This window comes from Phyllobates terribilis, unplaced genomic scaffold (assembly GCF_046119375.1).
Source record: "Phyllobates terribilis strain yellow unplaced genomic scaffold, ASM4611937v1 Scaffold_11__3_contigs__length_659146591, whole genome shotgun sequence".
NCBI classification, from domain to species: Eukaryota; Metazoa; Chordata; class Amphibia; order Anura; family Dendrobatidae; genus Phyllobates; species Phyllobates terribilis.
The window spans coordinates 575,304,540-575,330,637 of record NW_027362771.1 but is presented as its reverse complement, the minus strand read 5'-3'; the positions used below and the strand labels follow the sequence as shown (position 1 = coordinate 575,330,637).

Below are 26,098 nucleotides of genomic sequence, written 5' to 3'. Positions count from 1 at the left end.
CTCTCCGGCGGTGAGATTGGTAGCGTAAGAATGTGTGACCCTTTCCCTATTGCCATGCCCCCAAAAAGTGAAATGATGATTTGGTGCCGGGCAGCTATTGGTCTGAGAGGTAGAGATTACCAGGCAATGGTAGAACCAGTTTACTCAGACAGTAGACCCACCATTTTGACAGCACGGGGGGTGGTCAATGTACGCCATGGGAGGGTGCCCGTTCGCATAATCAATATCGGGGAGAGGGAAGTGTACCTGCCCCGGTATGCCACGCTAGCAAAATTATATACCATCAACCAAAACTCTATACAGTCTGTGGAACCCTTGCCTCCATCTCACCCGGAGGAAGGTAACGGCTCTAAGAAAGTAATGGAGGATTGGTGTCAGCAACTACACTTGGGAACTGACTCCACTCCCTCCCACCAGAAACAGGGAGTCTACCGGGTGGTTCAAGAGTATGAGAGAGTGTTTAGTAAACACCCGTTAGACTTCGGGCGAGTCAAGGGGGTAGAACACCGCATCCCCACGGGAGATCATCCTCCCATAAAAGAGAGGTATCGACCCGTACCCCCTGCACATTACCAACATGCCAAGGGGATGCTTAGAGACATGAAGGAGGCTGGGGTAATCCGGGATAGCTGTAGCCCCTGGGCAGCCCCGCTAGTTTTAGTCAAAAAGAAAGACAACACCATGAGGATGTGTGTAGATTACCGGAAAATCAACCGTATCACACACAAGGATGCGTACCCCTTACCAAGTATAGAGGAGTCATTGGCTGCTTTAACGTCTGCTAACTTCTTCTCTACCTTGGATCTCACTAGCGGGTACTGGCAGGTTCCTGTAGCAGAGGCGGACCGGGAGAAGACCGCATTCACCACCCCGATGGGACTTAGCGAGTTCACCTGCATGCCGTTCGGACTCTGCAACGCCCCAGGAACCTTCCAACGATTAATGGAGTGCTGTCTGGGCCACAGAAACTTCGAGACGGTCCTGTTGTACCTGGACGATGTCATCGTATACTCCAAAACTTATGAGGACCACCTGAAACACCTGGCGGAGGTGTTCGAAGCTCTGGCGAGTTACGGCCTAAAGGTGAAACCCTCCAAGTGTCACCTCCTGAAACCAAAGGTGCAGTACCTGGGACACGTGGTGAGCGCTGACGGAGTGGCTCCCGACCCCGATAAGATCACCGCAATTAAGGGATGGCCAAGCCCCTCCAGCGTAAAAGAAGTGCGGCAGTTCCTCGGGTTGGTAGGCTACTACCGAAGGTTTATTCCCGGTTTCACCAAAAAGGCAGCGCCTATGCAGGACCTCCTGATAGGCCAGTCCCGGAAGGCCAAGAACCAGAAGCCGCCCTTCAAATGGGAAGAGCTAGAAGAAGAGTCCTTCCGCCAGCTGAAGATGGCCCTCACGGGGGATGAAATCTTGGCGTACCCGGATTATAGCCAGCCCTTCATCCTCTACACCGACGCCAGTAACATCGGGCTAGGAGCCGTACTGTCCCAGATCCAGCAGGGGAAAGAACGAGTAATCGCCTACGCCAGCCGAAAACTGCGACCCACCGAAAGGAACCCCGAGAATTATAGCTCATTTAAGCTAGAGTTCCTGGCCGTGGTATGGGCAGTCACTGAGCGCTTTAAGCATTACCTTGCTTCTTCCCGGTTCACCGTGTACACGGATAACAACCCGTTGACACACCTGGACACGGCAAGACTCGGTGCCCTGGAGCAGAGGTGGATGGCCCGTCTGTCCAACTACGAGTTCATAATCAAATATCGGGCAGGGCGCTCCAATACTAACGCGGACGCCCTGTCCAGGATGCCCAACCTGCCGGACGAAGGAGAAGATCCGGAGGGACTGGAAGAAATTGAACTCCCTGCGTTCCACCGTCATGGGACTATCCAGTATTCCCACCGGGTAAGGAGTAAGCAGGCTGCTACGTTGAACCCCTTACCTCACTACAACTGGGCGGAAACGCAAGACAGCGACCCTGCCGTCCGACTGGTGAAGGAGATGCTGACTCGGCCGGAGGCTCGCCTTGAACCAGACGCTCCGGAGGAAGCCAAACAACTATGGGCAGAGAAGAGTCGACTGTTCCTTTACAAAGGGAAGTTGTGCCGCAGAATGGTTAACTCCCGGACGCATGAATTACTCTGGCAAGTAGTGGTGCCACGAAGAGACGCAGCCATGGTGATGGAGGCATACCACGACGGAGCTGGACACTTCGGGTGGAAGAAGCTGGAGTTCCTGCTGCGCGAGCGATTCCACTGGGTAGGCATGAGGGGAACCATTGAGAAGTGGTGCAGAGACTGTGGCCCGTGCAACCTGAGAAGGAAGGACCGCGCCAGCCAGAAGACTCCCCTGCAGTCCATCGTCACCCGGCAACCGTTGGAACTGGTAGCCTTGGATCATGTAAAACTGACCCCAAGCAGAAGTGGCTACGTCTACGCGTTAACCATCGTGGATCATTACTCCCGGTTTCTGGTTGTCGTCCCGGTCAAGGACTTAACGGCTCAAACAGCAGCTAGAGCCTTCCAGCAGCACTTTTGCCGTCCACACGGGTACCCGGACCAAGTGCTGACGGACCAGGGACCTGCCTTTGAAGCGGAGGTCTTCCAGGAATTCTGCAATCTGTATGGCTGCCGGAAGATAAGGACGACACCCTACCATCCGCAGACTAATGGACTTTGTGAAAAAATGAACCAGGTGGTAATGGATCTTCTAAAAACGTTGCCCCTGGAAGAACGCAGTCTGTGGCCTGAAAAGTTGCCCGATCTGGTGGACCTATACAACCACATCCCGGTAGGTTCCACCAACTGTACCCCGGCTTACCTAATGAGGGCAAGACCTGGTAAGTTACCTGTTGACCTGGAAATGGGAGTCCTGACACCCGAGGACACTTCACCAGAAACAGACTGGGACACAGAGAGGCAGCAGCAGTACCGGAGAGTACAGGAGAGCGTGGAGCGAAGTCTCTGTCAGGCTAGGGAAAGACAAGAGAAAACTTACAACCAGTATGCTCCCGCTGTTCCCCTGGTACCCGGAGAGCAGGTCTTGAAGAGGAAGAGACGGCTCCACAAGTTGGACGACCAGTGGGAGAAGGACCCGTACACCGTACTGCCCTCAAGCCACGAAAACCCGAAGGTCTGTACCATCAGTAAAGACGGAGGGGAAACCACAGCCATTGTATCCCGGGACCACCTGAAGAAGTGTCCCGAACAACTGAGGAACCCTGAAGAGGAACAAGAAGACCATCGACCCGAAGAGGAAAGGGAAGATATGGTTAGTACCGTGCTCGGGGACTTCCCTCGGTCTTGGACTCAAGTCAATGGTGCAGTTGTGGTACCCGTACTCACCTTCCTCCAACCATCATCCCAAGAACCTACGGAGCAACCGGTAGAGCTGGAAGAACAGCCGGTCCAGGAGGCAGAAGACTCTACACAAGCAGACCCGGAAAATCAACCCTCTGCTTATAGTGAGCCTGCCATACCCCTAGTGAGCCAGAGGGCCCATAGACAGCTGCCCAGTTTACCCTTGACAGCTCCTACACCCTGTAGTTCAGGGCCAGACAGTCAGCTCCGTAGGTCCACTAGGGCCACTAGAGGCCAGCTACCCGCACGTTGGAGGATCTAAATGTTTAAGCTATCTTATAATGTTTACTTGTTTATAGTTGCTTGTGTATAATTTTGTGTTTCTAGTTCTTTTTAGGAGTCCTTGGTGGATTTACCGGGAATCCTTGTACATAGTTGGAGCGTAACCCAGGATGGACTAAAGACTGTTAAGGACTCGGGGCAGGACAGGCCCCTACCTGGTTACGTCTCCCTGTTTTGGTGAAATGGACACCTTGCTTTTCAAAACTGCACCCGGTTGCGGACACGCCGTAACCATCTTATGTGTTTTTCTTATTGTATTGTTATTGTTATACCTTGTTATGTTTTTCTAAAAAAATATGTTTAGTCCCGGAGTACTAAATTTCACTAGGGGGGAATGTGACACCCCAGGGGTCTGGTTGCCACAGTGATAGAGAGATTACGTCTGAGAGCAGGTGGGAAGTCCTTTGGTCAGGGATCCTGTGCATGCCACACCTCCTGCCCAGTCTTGGGAGGGGAAGGACTTCCCCTATATAAACCCGGGGCTGAGGCAGGGTGAGTGAGAAAGAAGACAGAACAAGAGTAGAGAAGAGAAGCAGCATAGCAAGAAACATCAGGAGCTCTGTGGGGAGCAGTGTTACAACGAGTCAGGGGCTGGCAGCTGCAGAGCTCGCCCTGACTGAGAAGATTTCTTACCGGACCCGGAGTCCGAGGCTGTGGGGACTAACTCCTACCCAGCAGCAGAAACCGTCCGGCAGAGGATTTCAGGTCCTCTGGCCCAGAAGCCCGAAGGCACGGTCACACGCGTGGGACCAGCACCGCCATCGTGGAGCGGAAGCCATTAGAAGGCCCCGAGTCACCGGCCATACGGGTGAGCACCACACGGTACACTCAGGGACGTGGGCTACTTATTCCCGCCTCTAGCATGGTAGCCAGAAGAGTACAGTTAGTTGAGAAGGCCTACAACTCCGCCTGGCCAGGGGAGATCCCATCTGCTCAAGGACTGACCAGGCCCCTATCACTAGCAAGTACTCCGGGAGGGTCTATCTTTGTCACCAGTAAAGACCCTGAACTACACCGCACCGTCTCTGAGTGGTTCCTGCTACCCCCATCATCCACGTCGGCTGCCCTGAGGCCATACCCCTCCCGTTGGGGGTTATACCATCCACGCTGCACCATCCTTCCACCGCCTCAGCGGTCTGCCCTGCAGCGGCAGCTCCATAGCTGCATTCAACGGGTGGCGTAGTCACCAACCATCTACTGCTAGTACATCGCCGCTCAGTTTGACTCCCTGGGCACGGACCGGGTCGCCGCCACGAGACTACAACCCTCAAGAGATCCGGCTCCGGGTAAGCTCCCGCGTGCGCAACGCAGCGCGACACAGGCCCAGGGGCGCGTCATAGGAACTTGTGGACAGTCAGTATAGAGGAACTATGTGGCGGTATTCAGCCCCTATTTGGTGTTATTATGTGTTCCTGGTATGGCGGTATTTAATCACAATTTGTTATTAGATGGTCACAGCATGACAGTATTGCTTCTCAGCTGCTCTAGCGCCATCATCAGGAAGTCCCTGGTAATGCAATCCTCTAACACATAAGTGAAGGTTCCCCCAGGACGCAGGAGCAGACAGTCTGTATAGCAGGAGGTGGTGACACTATGGTCAGATGGAGGATGAACCCTCTCCCCTCCCCCAGCCTGGGGGGCTTTTCTTTCTTCCATTACAGACTTAGGGGAGGGGCGTTATTAGCATATCCACTCCCAGAATCCTTTGCTCCCACAGGCCCCTAATGACTTTGTCTCTCCTCAGTGTAGACAGAGCCCCAGATCCGGAGGCCGCAGCTCCTCACAGATGGCCTCCAGCTTTGCGCAGTGGCAGTATCATAGCCCATGAGGTTTATCCGAGGCGTGATTATTGCTAGTTGAAAACTTTTCCCAATACCCCGCCATGAGGGCTCGTAATACAGTCAGCATGGCAATTTTTGTCAGTCTCCCAGAGGACTGAGTAGGTGGTTAATAGTAGAAAAAGAGTTATTGCTGTTTAACTGGAGTAATTCTATATACAGTTGTATTGGAGCTGTTTGTTGTATTTGTCGGGCTGAGAATTATATATAACGTTGTACTTCCATAATGCTAAGGGCGTACATAGAAATCATGGGGCCCCACCACCAAAAAAAAAGTAATAATTGTCGGGGGTGCAGAAGAGCAGATCTCACAACCTTCCAGCCTTTACTTAGTAATTTTCCTCCTGGTGAAGTCCCAGATTCCTCTTTCATTGTCCCCATAAAGTATGATGCCAACAAAAGTGCCCCCCAAACACAGTATGATACCCCCATGGTGAATTCCTCCACATTAGCCTCCACATGCGCAGTAAAATGACCCTACTGTACCCCACTTCAACTCCCAAGGCAACATATGGTGACCCTAACACAGTATGATCCCCCAAGTGTGACCCCCACACAGCCCTACATACAGTATAATGGCCCCACACCTCTCCCCACTGTATAATGGCCCGCACTAGCCCTCCAAACAGTAAGATGGCCCCCACACAAACCTTCACACTGTATAATTGCTTGCATACAGTATAATGGACCCCCACATAGCCTTCCATATAGTATAATGCGTCCCCCCTAACTGTCCATATAGTATAATGCATTCCCCATGATCCTCCATAAAATATAGTGCACTTCCCATGGTCCTCCATACAATATAATGCACCCCCATGGTCCTACATACAAATTAATGTACCCCCATAGTCCTCCATACAGCCATACAGAATAATTTACCCCCATGGTCCTCCATACAGTATAATGATCCCCAGGGCCGGCTCCAGGTTTTCGTGGGCCCTGCTCGAAAGCGTCTCAGTGGGCCCCTTTAACACATACCACGATTCATGATGCACAGATGAGGTAGAGGAATGTAGATATAATACAATGCAAAGATGTCACTCACTTCTTACATTACATGACTGATATCTATTGTAAATTCTACAATATCTCAGAAACCGGCGAATGCTTGCAGCGCACAGTGCAGACCGGACAGTATAGTCCTCCATACAGTATTATGGGCCCTATATAGTCCTCCATACAATATTATGGGCCCCACATAGTCCTCCATACAGTATATGAGCCCCATATAGTCCTCCATAGAGTATTATGAGCCCCATATAATGCTCCATGCAGAAAAATGGCCCCATATGATGCTCCATGCAGAATACTGGGCCCCATATAATGTGCCATGCAGAATGGACCCCATATAATGCTCCATGCTGTATTGTCCCCATATAATGCTCCATGCAGGCTGGGCCTCATCTAATGCTCCATGCAGGCTGGGCCCCCCTACAATGCTCCATGCCCCTATTAAATGAAAAAAATAGAATACTCACCTCACCTCATCTCTCCTGCTGCTGCTGCAGCTACTCTACTCCGGACTCCTCAGCGTTGCATTCTTCCCGCTCTCTGCGCTGTGACTGCTCAGGAGAGGGCGCTCTGGAAAGACATCATCTTGCCATCTGACCTGAGACATCACAGTCAGGAGAAGCGGAAGATACAGAATCTGTGGAGGAATGGGAAGAGGTAAGTATTGTGCCGGGGTCCTGAGCAAGCGTGTGGGGGGAGGGCAGTCGCAAGCGCTGGCATCAGACTCCCCCGCCCACAGGCCTCATAGCGCGCCGGGGTGCCTGATGGCGAGTGGCCCCCGCACTTGCCCGAGTGCGCCAGGTGCTGACGCCAGGCCTGATGCACCCCTATGGTCCTCCATACAGTATAATGCACCCCCATGGTCCTCCACACAATATAATGCACCCACCGTGATCCTCCAAACAGTATAATGCACCCCCATGGTCCTTCCCACAATATAATGCGCCCCACATGGTCCTCCATGCAGTAGTATGCACCCCCATGGTTCTCCATACAGTAGTATGCACCCCCATGATCCTCCATACAGTAGTATGCACACCAATGGTACTCCATACAGTAGTATGCACTCCCATGGTCCTCCATACAGTAGTATATACCCCCCATGATCCTCCATACAGTAGTATGCACCCCCATGATCCTCCATACAGTAGTATACACCCCCATGGTTCTCCATACAGTAGTATGCACTCCCATGGTCCTCCATACAGTAGTATGCACAACCATGATCCTCCATACAGTAAAATGCACCCTCATGATCCTCCATACAGTAGTATGTACCCCCTTGATTCTCCATACAGTAGTATGCACGGCCAAGATCCTCCATACAATATAATGCACCCCCATTATCCTCCATACAGCAGTATGCACCCCAATGGTCCTCCATACAGTAGAATGCACCCCATGATCCTCCATACAGTATAATGTGCCCCCATGGTCCTCCATACAGCATAATGTACCCCCATGGTACGCCATATGATATAATGCACCCCTATGATCCTACATACAGTAGTATGCGCCATCATGTTACTCCATATGGTACTATGCACCCGCATGATCCTCCATACAGTATAATGCACCCCCATGGTCCTACATACAGCATAATGCACTCCTCATACTGTATTATGGCCAACGGTCACTGATTTAAAAAAAAAATACAGTACTCACCTCTCCTGGTTCCACCTGATGCTCCGGTCTCCTCAGCGTGCGGTGTGAAGCGCCGGACATCTCGGAGCAGCGGGCACCCTGTAACGACGTCATCGCGCCCGATGCTCTGACACGTCAGACAACGAGCAAGAATGATGGGGGTGGAAATGTCTGCTGACGCTCCCTCCACCATTATCATTGCTTGCACTAGGTCCCACCTCCAGCCATCAGCAAGTCAGTAGATGCTTCCACCCCCATTATTCTGTGTGGGCGGGCAGTACTGGTGCTAACGGGCAGAGACGGGGCACAGTGCGGTGAGGGCCTGCTGCAGTGATGGGCCGTTGCGGCCCCACGGCTCAAGGGGCCCCATAGCAGTGGTGTGGCCTGCCGCCATTGGCGGTACGCCAGTGCCTAAGGCCAAAAGATTAAGCAAAGAAATATGGAGAATCAATTACAGAATTAATATCTTGTCAGCTGTTCTCTGGAGATTACTCCAAATCAAATAGAGTCATGTTATGGTTTTGGGGTGCTATTATATGGTCATGTTATGGCGGTGTTACAGTCACTATTTGCTTTTGTGTGTTCATAGTATTGTGGTATTATTCAGTCACTATTTGGTATTATTGGGTGTTTATGGTACAGTCACTATTTTTTAGTTTTTTTTCATTATAAGCTTCTGGTAACAGCCTCCCCGACCCCCAATTCATCATAAGTCCCTGTTTAGTGTTCTCTTCCACCCCTATTTCATAACATGTCATTGATAGCGTCCTCTCCCACCCCCAGTTCATTATGAGACCCTCTTAGTATCTTTCCCCACATCAGAATTTTCCTAATTTCTACATAAATTTGACCTAAAACGACATCAGCTTTTCACAAGTGGATGAAGAACCAAATCAAATGAGTCCAAAACATTAAACTTTTACACTTTTTTTTAAAGAAAATAATCCAATCTCACATGTCTGTGAGTGACAAAAGTATGTGAACCTTTAAGGTTAGCAGATAATTTGAAGGTAGGATCGATAGGGAGGGTTAATATATGGCGGTATTTAATCACTATTTGTTATTATATGGTCACAGCATGACAGTATTGCTTCTCAGCTGCTCTTCTTGCGCCATCATCAGGAAGTTCTTGGTAATGCAATCCTGTAACACATAAGTGAAGGTTCCCCCAGGACGCAGGAGCAAACAGTCTGTATAGTAGGAGGTGGTAACACTATGGTCAGATGGAGGATGAACCCCCTCCCCTCCCCCAGCCTGGGGGGCTTTTCTTTCTTCCATTACAGACTTAGGGGAGGGGTTTATTAGCATATCCACTCCCAGAATCCTTTGCTCCCACAGCCCCCTAATGACTTTGTCTCTCCTCAGTGTAGACAGAGCCCCAGATCCGGAGGCCGCAGCTCCTCACAGATGGCCTCCAGCTTTGCGCAGTGGCAGTATCATAGCCCATGAGGTTTATCCGAGGCGTGATTATTGCTAGTTTAAAACTTTTCCCAATACCCCACCATGAGGGCTCGTAATACCGTCAGCATGTCATTTTTAACAGTCTCCCAGGAGACTGAGTAGGTGGTTAATAGTAGAAGAGGTGTTATTCCTGTTTAACTGGAGTAATTCTATATACAGTTGTATTTGTTGGGCTGAGAATTATATGTAAAGTTGTTCTTCCATAATGCTAAGGGCGTACATAGAAATCTTGGGGCCCCACAGAAGAAGTTATAATTGCCACCCCCCAAAAAAAGTAATAATTGTCGGGGGTGCAGAAGAGCAGATCTCACAACCTTCCAGCCTTTACTTAGTAATTTTCCTCCTGGTGAAGTCCCAGATTCCTCTTTCATTGTCCCCATAAAGTATGATGCCAACAAAAGTGCCCCCCAAACACAGTATGATACCCCCATGGTGAATTCCTCCACATTAGCCTCCAAATGCGCAGTAAAATGACCCTACTGTTCCCCACTTCAACTCCCAAGGCAACATATGGTGACCCTAACACAGTATGATCCCCCAAGTGTGACCCCCACACAGCCCTACATACAGTATAATGGCCCCACACTTCTCCCCATTGTATAATGGCCCGCACTAGCCCTCCAAACAGTAAGATGGTCCCCACACAAACCTTCACACTGTATAATTGCTTGCATACAGTATAATGGACCCCCACATAGCCTTCCATATAGTATAATGCGTCCCCCATAACTCTCCATATAGTATAATGCATTACCCATGATCCTCCATAAAATATAGTGCACTCCCCATGGTCCTCCTTACAATATAATGCACCCCCATGGTCCTCCATACAGCCATACAAAATAATGCACCCCCATGGTCCTCCATACAGTATAATGATCCCCAGGGCCGGCTCCAGGTTTTCGTGGGCCCTGCTTAAAAGCGTCTCAGTGGGCCCCTTTAACACACACCACGATTCATGATGCACAGATGAGGTAGAGGAATGTAGATATAATACAATGCAAAGATTTCACTCACTTCTTACATTACATGACTGATATCTATTGTAAATTCTACAATCTCTCAGAAACCGACGACTGCTTGCAGCGTACAGTGCAGACCGGACAGTATAGTCCTCCATACAGTATTATAGGCCCTATATAGTCCTCCATACAATATTATGGGCCCCACATAGTCCTCCATACAGTATATGAGCCCCATATAGTCCTCGATACAGTATTATGAGACCCATATAATGCTCCATACAGTATTATGAGCCCCATATAATGCTCCATGCAGAAAAATGGCCCCATATAATGCTCCATGCAGAATACTGGGCCCCATATAATGCGCCATGCAGAATGGGCCCCATATAATGCTCCATGCAGGCTGGGCCCCATCTAATGCTCCATGCAGGTTGGGCCCCACATAATGCTCCATGCCGGCTGGGCCCCCTTACAATGCTCCATGCCCCTATTAAATGAAAAAAATAAAATACTCACCTCACCTCATCTCTCCTGCTGCTGCTGCCGCTACTCTACTCCGGACTCCTCAGCGTTGCATTCTTCCCGCTCTCTGCGCAGGAGAGGACGCGCTGGAAAGACGCCATCGCGCCATCTGACCTGAGACATCACAGTCAGGAGAAGCGGAAGATACAGGATCTGTGGAGGAATGGGGAGAAGTAAGTATTGTGCTGGGGCCCTGAGCAAGCGGGTGGAGGGAGGGCAGTTGCAGGCGCTGGCATCAGACTCCCCCGCCCACAGGCCTCATAGCGCGCCGGGGTGCCTGATGACGAGTGGCCCCCGCACTTGCCCGAGTGCGCCACGTGCTGACGCCAGGCCTGATGCATCCCTATGGTCCTCCATACAGTACAATGCACCCCCATGGCCCTCCACACAATATAATGCACCCACCGTGATCCTTCAAACAGAATAATGCACCCCCATTGTCCTTCCCACAATATAATGCACCCCACATGGTCGTCCATGCAGTAGTATGCACTCCCATGGTTCTCCATACAGTAGTATGCACCCCCATGATCCTCCATACAGTAGTATGCACCCCCATGGTTCTCCATACAGTAGTATATACCCCCATGATCCTCCAAACAGTAGTATGCACCCCCATGATACTCCATACAGTAGAATGCACTCCCATGGTCCTCCATACAGTAGTATGCACCCCCATGATCCTCCATACAGTAGTATGCACCCCCATTGTTCTCCATACAGTAGTATGGACCCCCATGATCCTCCATACAGTAGTATGCATTCCCATGGTCCTCCATACAGTAGTATGCACCCCCATGATCCTCCATACAGTAGTATGCACCCCCATTGTTCTCTATACAGTAGTATGCACCCCCGTGATCCTCCATACAGTAGTATGCACTTCCATGGTCCTCCATACAGTAGTATGTACCCCCATGATCCTTCGTACAGTAAAATGCACCCTCATGATACTCCATACAGTAGTATGTACCCCCTTGATTCTCCATACAGTAGTATGCACCGCCATGATCCTCCATACAATATAATGCACCCCCATTATCCTCCATACAGCAGTATGCACACCAATGGTCCTCCATACAGTAGAATGCACCCCATGATCCTCCATACAGTATAATGTGCCCCCATGGTCCTCCGTACAGCATAATGTACCCCCATGGTACGCCACACAATATAATGCATCCCTATGATCCTACATACAGTAGTATGCGCCATCATGTTACTCCATACGGTACTATGCACCCCCATGATCCTCCATACAGTATAATGCACCCCCATGGTCCTACATACAGTATAATGCACTCCTCATACTGTATTATGGCCACCGGTCACTGATTTAAAAAAAAAATACAGTACTCACCTCTCCTAGTTCCACCTGATGATCCGGTCTCCTCAGCGTGCAGTGGGAAGCGCCGGACATCTAGGAGCAGCGGGCGCCCTGTAATGACGTCATCGTGTCCGCTGTTCTGACACGTCAGACACCGAGCAAGAATGATGGGGGTGGAAATGTCTGCTGACGCTCCCTCCACCATCATCATTGCTTGCACTAGGCCCCCCCTCCGGCCATCAGCAAGTCAGTAGATGCTTCCACCCCCATTATTCTGTGTGGGCGGGCAGTACTGGTGCTAACGGGCAGAGACGGGGCACAGTGCGGTGAGGGCCTGCTGCAGTGATGGGCCGTTGCGGCCCCACGGCTCAAGGGGCCCCATAGCAGTGGTGTGGCCTGCCGCCATTGGCGTTACGCCAGTGCCTAAGACCAAAAGAATAAGCAAAGAAATGTGGAGAATCAATTACAGAATTAATATCTCGTCAGCTGCTTCCCTGGAGATTACTCCAAATAGAGTCATGTTATGGTTTTGGGGTGCTATTATATGGTCATGTTATGGCGGTGTCACTATTTCCTTTTGTGTGTTCATAGTATTGTGGTATTATTCAGTCACTATTTGGTATTATTGGGTGTTTATGGTACAGTCACTATTTTTTAGTTTTTTTTCATTATAAACTTCTGGTAACAGCCTCCCCGACCCCCAATTCATCATAAGTCCCTGTTTAGTGTTCTCTTCCACCCCTATTTCATAACATGTCATTGATAGCGTCCTCTCCCACCCCCAGTTCATTATGAGACCCTCTTAGTATCTTTCCCCACATCAGAATTTTCCTAATTTCTGCATAAATTTGACCTAAAACGACATCAGCTTTTCACAAGTGGATGAAGAACCAAATCAAATGAGTCCAAAACATTAAACTTTTACACTTTTTTTTAAAGAAAATAATCCAATCTCACATGTCTGTGAGTGACAAAAGTATGTGAACCTTTAAGGTTAGCAGATAATTTGAAGGTAGGATCGATAGGGAGGGTTAATATATGGCGGTATTTAATCACTATTTGTGATTATATGGTCACAGCATGACAGTATTGCCTCTCAGCTGCTCTTCTTGCGCCATCATCAGGAAGTTCCTGGTAATACAATCCTGTAACACATAAGTGAAGGTTCCCCCAGGACACAGGAGCAGACAGTCTGTATAGCAGCAGGTGGTGACACTATGGTCAGATGGAGGATGAACCCCCTCCCCTCCCCCAGCCTGGGGGGCTTTTGTTTCTTCCATTACAGAGTTAGGGGAGGGGTGTTATTAGCATATCCACTCCCAGAATCCTTTGCTCCCACAGCCCCCTAATGACGTTGTCTCTCCTCAGTGTAGACAGAGCCCCAGATCCGGAGGCCGCAGCTCCTCACAGATGGCCTCCAGCTTTGCGCAGTGGCAGTATCATAGCCCATGAGGTTTATCCGAGTCGTGATTATTGCTAGTTGATAACTTTTCCCAATACCCCGCCATGAGGGCTCGTAATACAGTCAGCATGGCAATTTTTGACAGTCTCCCAGGACACTGAATAATGGTGTTAGTATTAAAAGAATTGTTTATCGGATATAGTTACGTGTATACAGTTGTATTGGAGCCGTATGTTACATGTGTCGGGCTGAGAATTATAAGTAACATTTCACTTCCCTGAGGACAAGAGAATCAGCAAAGAAACGTGCGGGATCAATTACAGGATTACTATCTAGTCAGCTGCTTCCCCGGAGATTTCTCCATATGGAGTCATGCTTTAGTTGTTTTTATTATTATGTGGTCATGGTATGGCGGTAATAAAGTCATTGTTTGGTGTTTCTATATTTTCATGGTTTGGCGGTATTCAAAAACTGTTTGCTGTTATATTATGTTCATGGTATAGCGATATTCAGCCACTATGTGATACTATTATGTGTCTATGATACAGTGCTATTCATTCACTATTATTAGTTGTTATCATTATAAGTCCCTGATAGTGTCCTGTAATGGGGGCTCCTCAGGGGAGATGAATGTATATAAAGGGAATAGATTATGAAGCATTTGCTCCATGTGCTGCAAAGCACTCTTGTCAGCACTCTGTCAGCATTCTGTCAGCACTCTTGTCAGCATTCTGTCAGCACTCTGTCAGCACTCTTGTCAGCATTCTGTCAGCACTCTTGTCAGCATTCTGTCAGCACTCTGTCAGCGCTGTCAGCACTGTCAGCACACTTGTCAGCATTCTGTCAGCACTCTGTCAGCATTCTGTCAGCACTCTGTCAGCACTCTTGTCAGCACTCTGTCAGCACTCTTGTCAGCACTCTGTCAGCAATCTGTCAGCACTCTGTCAGCACTATTGTCAGCATTCTGTCAGCACTCTGTCAGCGCTGTCAGCACTCTGTCAGCACTCTGTCAGCACTCTGCTATTGTCAGCACTCTGTCAGCACTCTGCTATTGTCAGCACTCTGTCAGCACTCTGTCAGCACTCTTGTCAGCATTCTGTCAGCACTCTGTCAGCACTCTGCTATTGTCAGCACTCTTGTCAGCGCTCTGTCAGCACTCTGTCAGCACTCTTGTCAGCATTCTGTCAGCACTCTGTCAGCACTCTGCTATTGTCAGCACTCTGTCAGCACTCTGCCACATAAAGGGGCTGTGATACTGTTACATAATCTATTGCCTTTATATACATTCTTCTCCCCTGAGGAGTCTCCCGTTACAGGTTGATGAAATGCGTATGGAGGGTTTGTACAAGGACATTATTAGAGGGATAGGTCGCACTCGGGCACTGTCCTTGTCAGGACGGGGAGATATTGCATTGGGCACGACAGGGAACGTAGCTTTACCTGTCTGACTTTATTTCCCTTTTCTCCCTCCTGTGTGATGTTTTTGCTGATTGAAAACTTCTAATGGTAAGATCCAACTATTTTATAATTGAGGACAAGTTCACTTTGTCACTTTAATATCTGTATATGTCATTGTGAGATATTGGTACCCATATTTTAATCTTGAATATTAAAAGTGAGATTTTATTTACCAAATCTGATCCGGCTTACCCCTACTTAAATTCATTGGATTCTTGTACCCCTAGTGGGCTTTGCTAACCTGATAACATCCTCCCACCACCACCAATTAATTGAAAGTCCCTTATGGCATTCTCCACCCAACCCCTCCAATTCATCATAAGTCCCTGATAACAGACTCCCCGACCGCAATGCATTGAAAAGTCCCTGTATAGTGTTCTCTTCCACCCCTAGTTCATAATATGTCCTTGATAGCGTCCTCCTCCTGTTAGTGTCTTCCCCCACAACCCAATTCATAATAAGTCCCTTATAGCCTCCTTCCCCACCCTCTGGTTTACTATAAGCCTCTGTATAGCATCCTCCCCAATCACCCAATTAATTATAAATCCTTGATATCATCCTCCCCTACCCCCAGTTCATTATAAGTCCCTGATGACGTCCTCCCTCTAATTCAATCGTTAAGTCTTATGGGATCATCTCTGCATTGCTGGACAGGTCTGGAATACAGAAGAGACGGTTCCCTTCCAGGACGTAGAAACCAATGGACAGAACGTATAGTGGTGAGTGGTGATAGTCTGTAACCAGAAAGGAGGAGCAGACGGCCGATAATACAGGAGAAAGTCATTGTGCCAGAGATCATGTACAGAAGCCCGGATAGCTCAGTCGGTAGAGCATCAGACTTTTAATCTGAGGGTCCAGGGTTCAAGTCCCTGTTTGGGCGGAAGCTTTTAATAAAGATGAAACCAATAAACACTATTTCTAAAGGATATAAGAGACCTAGGGAAGGACAAATGATGGCGACGGTTACTGTTCTTTGATTTCATTTAGTTTTGGGTGGTGACTAGTGTTGAGCATTCCGATACTGTAATATCGGGTATCGGCCGATATTCGCGGTATCGGAATTCCGATACTTAATTCCGATACTTTTACAATATCGGATACCGGAATCGGAAGTTCCCATAATGCCTGCGCTCTGCAGTGTCTGTGAAGGATGACAAGTTGGATGGCAGCGCGATCCAGCCTGTCATCAGAATGCCATCCCAGCGGGGGAGAATTCTCCTGATTGTTTAAAAGCCGGCGCGCAGTAAAAAGCCGCCGGCTTTTAAACAATCACACAGCCCCATACTGCTTCCCCGCAGCCTCCCACCCCGATCCTCCGCTCCCCTCGCCACCTCCCATCCCGATCGTAAGTTAGGACCGGGCGGGGAGCGCAGCACCAAGGAGCGAAGGACCCGGGCGGGGAAGCCGGCAGTGAAAAGACTTCACCGCCGGCTTTCCCGTTCTGTGCTGCGCTTTCCCGCCGGTTATTTCAAATGAACAGCTGAGGTATCAGGTGATGCCGATCAGCTGTTCATTTGAAGTCGCCGCGGTGCCCTCAGAGGGTTCATGTGAGTTCATGCTTGACTGCATGAACTCACATGAACTTTCCCACGGCCGCACAGGTCAGCCTCACCTCCCAGACCCGTCATGATTAGTGTGTGTGCGGGGTGTGTGTGCGGGGTGTGTGTGCGATGTTTGTGCGGGTGTGTGCGGTGTCTGTGCGATGTGTGCGGGGTGTGTGTGCGGGGTGTCTGTGCGGGGTGTGTGTGCGGGGTGTGTGTGCGGGGTGTGTGTGCGATGTTTGTGCGGGTGTGCGCGGTGTCTGTGCGTGCAGGCAGACATAGGCCGATGTGACACTACTACTCCCATCGGCCTATGTCTGTCCCCCGTCCACTCCTGCCAGCAGGATCAGCTCGATGGGAGCAGTAGTTCCCATCAGCCTGATCCTGCTATTTAAATTGCCCTACTGTGTCCCCAATAAATGTTAAATACATGTCATTGGTGGCCAGTGGTTACCTAAAAGAAATTAGTTCATACATTACCTGTCCCCGCCGATCGCCACCTAAAATAAAGTAAAAAATAAAAAACTACACCTATACTCACCTAGACACCTAATTCCCCGAAGCCATCGATCTCCTGTAATAAAATATAAAATAATAAACCACAACCTTATCCTTACCCCTCCGTAGTAGTCCACGAGTGTCCCACGAAGATCTCCAGTTCAGAGCAGCCACATAGAATGTGACCGCTCTGAACCGCTGCCGCCGCTAGAATGACGGGGCCGTAAGGGTTCACCGGAGTTCAGGCAGCGCTGCTCCGGTTAGCTCCTTTACGGCCCTGCTGTATCGTGAGAAATTCCCACGGTACAGCAGTGCCGTAAAGGAGGTCTCCGGAGCTGCGCTGCCTGAATGCACTCCGGTGACCTCAGTCAGTGGCTCCCGCTGCCGGGAGCGGACGTGTTCCCGGCAGCGTGAGCTTACAGCAGCCATGACAGCTGTCACCATCTCCAGATGTGACAGCTGTGCATGGGAGATCAGCGCAGGAACGTGGACAGGTAACTATTATTTTTAGTAAACTAAGAATTAAATAAAATTGTGTGTTTTATTTCAAATAAATTATTTTTTTCTGGGTGTAGTGTGTTTTTTCTTTTTAACACTTTGTAGGTTAGTAATGGGGGTGTCTTATAGACGCCCATCATTACTAACCTGGGCTTCATGGCAGCTGGCGCTGACATGAACCCCACCACTATTACCCCCTGCCACCGCACCAGGGCAGCGTGGAAGAGCGAGGCTAAGTGCCAGAATTGGCGCATCCTATGGATGCGCCATTTCTGGGGCGGCTGACGGCTGGTGTTTCTAGCCTGGGAGGGGGCCATTATTCATGGCACCCTTCCTGGGCTATTAATATCAGCCCCCAGCTGTCTGCCTAGCCTTTGCTAGCTATTAAAATAGGGGGGACCCCACGTCATTTTTTTTGGGGGGGTCCCCCATTTTAATAGCTAGTAAAGGCTAGGTATTCAGCTGGGGGCTGATATTAGTAGCCTGGGAAGCTCCGTGGGTTTTACCCCCTTCCCAGGCTTCAAACATCTGCCCCAGCCGTCTGCTTAACCTCCGCTAGAGACTAAAATTATGGGGGATCCCACGCCATTTTTTTTTTAAATAAATCCTTTATTTTAACACTAAATGACATTTGAGGAGTTAATAAAGATGCAGTCCCTAAATTATTATTTATTTTTTAATTAATTTTTCCCAAAACTTTTGACGTGGGCTTCGCCATATTTTTGTATGCCAGCCAGGTACAGCATCCAGCTTCTATGAACGCGCCATTTTCCGGGGCGGCTGCAGACTGCAATTTTCAGCGGGGGGGCAGAAAGCTTGGGCCTCCCTGCGCTGCAGATTCCATCCCCCAGCTGTCTAGTTGTACCTGGCTGGACACAAAAATAGGGAGAAGCTCCACGTTTTGTTTTTTTTAATTATTTCATGAAATTCATGGAATAATTAAGAAAAAAAGGGCTTCCCTATATTGTTGTGTCCAACCAGGTACAAATAGGCAGCTGGTGGTTGGGGGCAGCCCATTCCTGCCTGCTGTACCTGACTGGACACAAATATAGTGCAAAGCCCCACGTCAATTTTTTTTTAATTATTTCAGGAAATTCATGAAATAATTAAAAAAAAATTATGTGGGGCTTCGCCCTATATTTGTGTCCAGTCAGGTACAGCAGGCAGGAACGGGCTGCCCCCAACCACCAGCTGCCTATTTGTACCTAGCCGGACACAACAATATAGGGAAGCCCTTTTTTTTTAATTATTCCATGAATTTCATGAAATAATTAAAAAAAAAAATGCGTGGGGCTTCGCCCTATTTTTGTGCCCAGCCAGATACAACTAGGCAGCTGGGGGCTGGAATCTGCAGCGCAGGGAGACCCAAGCTTTCTGGGCCACCCCCGCTGCAAATTGCAGTCCGCAGCCGCCCCAGAAAATGGCGCGTTCATAGAAGCGCCATCTTCTGGCGCTGTACCCAACTCATCCAGGGCCCTGGTGCGGTGGCTCACTGGGTAATAAAGGGGTTAAGGTCAGCTTGGCATTATCAGCTGGCCCTAAGCCCGAAATTCATGGGGTCACGCCAATATTAGACATGACCACCATGAATTTCTAGTAAAGTATTTAAAAAAACACAACACCCAGAATAAAGTCCTTTAATTGAAATAAACACACAATTCTTTATTGTTCTAAATTAAACCATACTTACCGTCACGCCCATTCCAGCTGAAGCCAACGATCTCCTGCAATAAAAGAAAAATAATAAAGCAACCTCATCCTTACCTTTCCATGGCTCCCACGACAGCTTCAGCTCTGCTACATCGAGATGACAGGCTGGACCGCAGCAGAACGCTGCCATCCATCCTGTCATCCCGCAGACACTGAGAAGCGCAGGCATACTTCCACTCCTCAGTGTCTGGCTGTGACGGCATCCAGATGAGCCGAGATCATGTCCAATGAACTCAGCTCACCTCATGTACGTCACTGACTGCGTGGGAAAATTCTCCTGCACTCAGCACTTCAGCGTGAGAATTTTCCCACGCTGTCAGTGACGTGCATGAGGTGAGCTGAGTTCATTGGACATGACCTCACCTCATGTATGTCACTGACAGCGTGGGAGAATTCTCACGCTGAAGCGCTGAGTGCAGGAGAATTTTCCCACGCTGTCAGTGACGTGCATGAGGTGAGCTGAGTTCATTGGACATGAACTCGGCTCATCTGGATGACGTCACAGAGAGACACTGAGGAGCGCAAGCATGCCTGCGCTTCTCAGTGTCTGCGGGATGACAGGCTGGATGGCAGCGTTCTGCTGCGGTCCAGCCTGTCATCTCGATGTAGCAGAGCTGGAGCTGTCCTGGGAACCATTGAAAGGTAAGGATGATGTTGCTTTATTATTTTTCTTTTATTGCAGGAGATCATTGGCTTCAGCTGGAATGGGCGTGATGGTAAGTATGGTTTAATTTAGAACAATAAAGAATTGTGTGTTTATTTCAATTAAAGGACTTTATTCTGGGTGTTTGTGTTTTTCTTTAACTTTGACTATGGGGTTAGTAATGGGGGTGTCTTATAGACGCCTCTCCATTACTAACCTGGGCTTGATGTCATCTGGCATTATAAGCTGACATCAACCCCAGCCCTATTACCCCACTGCCACCGCTACAGGGCAGTGGGAAGAGCGAGGCTAAGTGCCAGAATTGGCGCATCCTATGGATGCGCCATTTCTGGGGCGGCTGACGGCTGGTGTTTCTAGCCTGGGAGGGGGCCAATATTCATGGCACCCTTCCTGGGCTATTAATATCAGCCCCCAGCTGTCTGCCTAGCCTGTGCTAGCTATTAAATTAGGGGGGACCCCACGTTATTTTTTTTGGGGGGTTCCCCCATTTTAATAGCTAGTAAAGGCTAGGTATTCAGCTGGGGGCTGATATTAGTAGCCTGGGAAGCTCCGTGGGTATTACCCCCTTCCCAGGCTTCAAACATTTGCCCCAGCTGTCTGCTTAACCTCCGCTAGAGCCTAAAATTAAGGGGAACCCCACGCCATTTTTTTTTTAAATAAATCCTTTATTTTAACACTAAATGACAAGTACAGTAACCAACACTATCACTGTGCTTCATATATATGTGACTGACATGTTTCTATCTATCTAATCTATGTGTGAAGCTCTATTCTGTCTGTTATAAATTGTCGGGTACAGATGCTGAATTGCCGGCCGGCTTTTTTAAAGAGACGGTGCATGAAAACACTATTATTTTTTTAAATAAATCCTTTACACTAAATGACAAGTACAGTAAGCAACACTGTCACAGTACTTCATATATATGTGACTGACATGTTTCTATCTATCTAATCTATGTGTGAAGCTCTATTCTGTCTATTATAAATTGTCGGGTACAGATGCTGAATTGCCGGCCGGATTTCTTAAAGAGACGGTGCATGAAAACACTAATATTTTTTTAAATAAATCCTTTACACTAAATGACAAGTACAGTAAGCAACACTGTCACAGTACTTCATATATATGTGACTGACATGTTTCTATCTATCTAATCTATGTGTGAAGCTCTATTCTGTCTATTATAAATTGTCGGGTACAGATGCTGAATTGCCGGCCGGCTTTCTTAAAGAGACGGTGCACGAAAACACTAATATTTTTTAAAATAAATCCTTTACACTAAATGACAAGTACAGTAAGCAACACTGTCACAGTACTTCATATATATGTGACTGACATGGTTCTATCTACCTAATCTATGTGTGAAGCTCTATTCTTTCTGTTGTAAATTGTCGGGTACCGGTGAATGCCGCTGATGAATTGCCGGCTTTTCATGTCATTCTACATTATTCTTAGTTGTTTTACTTCATGTAGAATTAACCTACAAGGAAAGAAAGGGTTTATTTTCATTCCGATATTTGTGTCCCATTGACTTGCATTGGTTTCCGGTATCGGAATCGGCGATATCCGATACTTTTTTGGTATCGGCCCAATCCAATCCGATACGATATTTCCTGATATCGGAAGGTATCGCTCAACACTAGTGGTGACCTTGTTCTCGTTCGCTACTCTCTTGGCGCCAACAACAGGCGATCACTGGTAATGTAATGTACTAGAACATAAGTGAGGGCTCGTTACATATTCCACGTAGTAGGAACTTGTGGATGGTCAGTATAGAGGAACTATGTGGCGGTATTCAGTCCCTATTTGGTGTTATTATGTGTTCCTGGTATGACGGTAATGAGTCACTATTTAGTATTATAATGTGCTCATGGTATGGCGGTATACAGTCTTTATTTGGTGTTATTATGCGGTCCTGGTATGGCGGTATTTAATCACAATTTGTTATTAGATGGTCACGGCATGACAGTATTGCTTCTCAGCTGCTCTAGCGCCATCATCAGGAAGTCCCTGGTAATGCAATCCTCTAACACATAAGTGAAGGTTCCCCCAGGACGCAGGAGCAGACAGTCTGTATAGCAGGAGGTGGTGACACTATGATCAGATGGAGGATAAACCCTCTCCCCTCCCCCAGCCTGGGGGGCTTTTCTTTCTTCCATTACAGATTTAGGGGAGGGGTGTTATTAGCATATCCACTCCCAGAATCCTTTGCTCCCACAGCCCCCTAATGACTTTGTCTCTCCTCAGTGTAGACAGAGCCCCAGATCCGGAGGCTGCAGCTCCTCACAGATGGCCTCCAGCTTTGCGCAGTGGCAGTATCATAGCCCATGAGGTTTATCCGAGGCGTGATTATTGCTAGTTGAAAACTTTTCCCAATACCCCGCCATGAGGGCTCGTAATACAGTCAGCATGGCAATTTTTGACAGTCTCCCAGGAGACTGAGTAGGTGGTTATGGTAGATCTAAGTGTGCTGATAGTTAGGTAACAGTTCTCTAGAAATGATAACATTGCAGGTATGTTTCTATACCAATGAGAATTTGTTCTCTGCAGAAAGAATTATTACTTGTCTTTATTTTACCGTATTGTGAGCTTAAAAATTGGAAATAAATGTGATCCTGACAATCTTCTTTGGGTTTTATTTTCACGGCATTTAGATTGCAGTAAAAACAACCTAATATCTTTGTTCTTCTGCTCAGTGCGGTGATAGCGATATCACATTTATATACGGGGATTTATTTTTTACTAGTTACAAAAAATCTTGTCTCTGTATTCTGAGCCAGAACTTATCATTTTCCGGTTGATGGAGACGTACGAGGACTTGTTTTTTCGGGGCGAGGTCTAGCTTTCATCAGTACTATTTTGAGGTCTATATGACTTTCTTATCTCTTATTATTCCAACGTATTTTGGGAGGTGACCAAAAAAATCCCAGAGAATTTGCCATTTACACTTTCTTCTGTTTTGGCGTGCAGTGTATATAATAAATAGTATTTTTATTGGTTCAGACATTTATGTACCCAGCGATAACAAATGTGTTAATTTTTGATTTGTTTTTGGAAAAGGGAGAGATATGATCTTTATACACACACACACACATACAGTGCTGGCCAAAAGTATTGGCACCCCTGCAATTCTGTCAGATATTACTCAGTTTCTTCCTGAAAATGATTGCAATCACAAATTCTTTGGTATTATTCTCTTCATTTAATTTGCTTGCAAGGAAAAAACACAAAAGAGAATGAAGCAAAAATCAAATCATTGATCATTTCACACAAAACTCCAAAAAAGGGCCGGACAAAAGTATTGGCACCCTCAGCCTAATACTTGGTTGCACAACCTTTAGCCAAAATAACTGCGAACAACCGCTTCCGGTAACCATCAATGAGTTTCTTACAATGCTCTGCTGGAATTGTAGACCATTCTTCTTTGGCAAACTGCTCCAGGTCCCTGATATTTGAAGGGTGCCTTCTCCAAACTGCCATTTTGAGATCTCTCCACAGGTGTTCTATGGGATTTAGGTCTGGACTCATTGCTGGCCACCTTAGAAGTCTCCAGTGCTTTCTCTAAAACCATTTTATAGTGCTTTTGGAAGTGTGTTTTGGGTCATTGTCCTGCTGGAAGACCCATGACCTCTGAGGGAGACCCAGCTTTCTCACACTGGGCCCTGCATTATGCTGCAAAATTTGTTGGTAGTCTTCAGACTTCATAAAGCCATGCACAAGGTCAAGCAGTCCAGTGCCAGAGGCAGCAAAGCAACCTCAAAACATCAGGGAACCTCTGCCATGTTTGACTGTAGGGACCGTGTTCTTTTCTTTGAATGCCTGTTTTTTTTTCCTGTACACTCTATGTTGATGCTTTTTCCCAAAAAGCTCTACTTTTGTCTCATTTGACCAGAGAAAATTCTTCCAAAACGTTTTAGGCTTTCTCAGGTAAGTTTTGGCAAACTCCAGCCTGGCTTTTTTATGTCTCGGGGTAAGAAGTGGGGTCTTCCTGGGTATCCTACCATACAGTGCCTTTTCATTCAGACGGCGACGGATAGTACGGGTTGACACTGTTGTACCCTCGGACTGCAGGGCAGATTGAACTTGTTTGGATGTTAGTCGAGGTTCTTTATCCACCATCCGCACAATCTTGCATTGAAATCTCTCTTCAATTTTTCTTTTCCGTCCACATCTAGGGAGGTTAGCCACAGTGCCATGGGCTTTAAACTTCTTGATGACACTGCGCACGGAAAACACAGGAACATTCAGGTCTTTGGAGATGGACTTGTAGCCTTGAGATTGCTCATGCTTCCTCACAATTTGGTTTCTCAAGTCCTCAGACAGTTCTTTGGTCTTCTTTCTTTTCTCCATGCTCAATGTGGTACACACAAGGACACAGGACAGAGGTTGAGTCAACTTTAATCCATGTTAACTGGCTGCAAGTGTGATTTAGTTATTGCCAACACCTGTTAGGTGCCACAGGTAAGTTACAGGTGCTGTTAATTACACGAATTAGAGAAGCATCACATGATTTTTCAAAGGGTGCCAATACTTTTGTCCACCCCCTTTTTTAGGTTTGGTGTGGAATTATATCCAATTTGGATTTAGGACAATTCTTTTTGTGTTTTTTTCATTGAAGACAAATTAACCGGTTCAGGACCGCCCACTGTACATAAACGTCGGCGCTGCCTGGGCTCTGTGCAGCGCCGACGTTTAAAAACGGTGGGTGGTCCCGCAGCGCTCAGGACCCCCAGGGTCCTGCTAGCGCTGCGGTACCGGTTCAGAGCGATAGCTCTGACATGTGGCATCATGGGGACCTGATTGGATCAGGTCCCCATGATGTTAACCTGTTCCTATCTTCTAGATGCCGCGATCCATAGCGATCGCGGCATTTAAAAGATAGGGACAGCCGGTAGTCGGCGATCGGGACCCCCCACATACCTGTCAGCGGCGGGGATCCCGGTGCTGTGACCTCTGACATCATCGAGACCTGATTGGCTCAGGTCTCGATGATGTCAGCGTCACACCAGCCAATCAGAGAGATCACCAGGGAAGTTTGTTTTAGCAACAAACTTTCCCGGGCGATCTGCCTGATAAATGCAGTTTCTCCTCCGATCTCAGTGAGAGAGCAGAGGAGAAACAGTGTGACAAGAGCTGTCAGCCTTGCCACTGTGAAAGTAAAAAAATAAATAAATAAAAAAGAAAGTAAGAGTTAGGGTTAGTGAGTCTGTCAGATCAGTCAGTCCTGTCAGATCAGTCCAGTCAGTCCTGTCAGATCAGTCCAGTCAGATCTGTCAGTCAGTCAGTCCTGTCAGATCTGTCAGTCAGTCCTGTCAGATCTGTCAGTCAGTCAGTCCTGTCAGATCTGTCAGTCAGTCAGTCCTGTCAGATCTGTCAGTCAGTCAGTCCTGTCAGATCTGTCAGTCAGTCAGTCTTGTCAGATCTGTCAGTCAGTCAGTCCTGTCAGATCTGTCAGTCAGTCAGTCCTGTCAGATCTGTCAGTCAGTCAGTCCTGTCAGATCTGTCAGTCAGTCAGTCCTGTCAGATCTGTCAGTCAGTCAGTCCTGTCAGATCTGTCAGATCTGTCAGTCAGTCAGTCCTGTCAGATCTGTCAGTCAGTCAGTCCTGTCAGATCTGTCAGTCAGTCAGTCCTGTCAGATCTGTCAGTCAGTCCTGTCAGATCTGTCAGTCAGTCAGTCCTGTCAGATCTGTCAGTCCTGTCAGATCTGTCAGTCAGTCAGATCTGTCAGTCAGTCAGTCCTGTCAGATCAGTCAGTCAGTCCTGTCAGATCTGTCAGTCAGTCAGTCCTGTCAGATCTGTCAGTCAGTCCTGTCACATCAGTCCAGTCAGTCCTGTCACATCAGTAAGTCAGTCCTGTCACATCAGTAAGTCAGTCCTGTCAGATCAGTCAGTCAGTCCTGTCAGATCAGTCCG

At 48.1% G+C, this 26,098-nt stretch overlaps 5 non-coding genes across 5 annotated transcripts; all 5 read left to right on the top strand.

The window, feature by feature from the left end:
• The first annotated feature begins 5,439 nt into the window (after positions 1-5,439).
• LOC141168307 (U4 spliceosomal RNA) lies at positions 5,440-5,578 on the top strand. The gene has a single exon (XR_012252048.1). It is a non-coding gene; the product is annotated as a U4 spliceosomal RNA (small nuclear RNA).
• Positions 5,579-9,556: 3,978 nt separating this feature from the next.
• On the top strand, positions 9,557-9,695 carry LOC141167913 (U4 spliceosomal RNA). Its single transcript, XR_012251694.1, has one exon. It is a non-coding gene; the product is annotated as a U4 spliceosomal RNA (small nuclear RNA).
• A 4,139-nt stretch (positions 9,696-13,834) lies between these two features.
• Positions 13,835-13,974, top strand: LOC141167820 (U4 spliceosomal RNA). The gene has a single exon (XR_012251609.1). It is a non-coding gene; the product is annotated as a U4 spliceosomal RNA (small nuclear RNA).
• A 2,108-nt stretch (positions 13,975-16,082) lies between these two features.
• TRNAK-UUU (transfer RNA lysine (anticodon UUU)) lies at positions 16,083-16,155 on the top strand. The gene has a single exon. It is a non-coding gene; the product is annotated as a tRNA-Lys (tRNA).
• Positions 16,156-22,482: 6,327 nt separating this feature from the next.
• LOC141168025 (U4 spliceosomal RNA) lies at positions 22,483-22,622 on the top strand. Its single transcript, XR_012251781.1, has one exon. It is a non-coding gene; the product is annotated as a U4 spliceosomal RNA (small nuclear RNA).
• Positions 22,623-26,098: the final 3,476 nt, after the last annotated feature.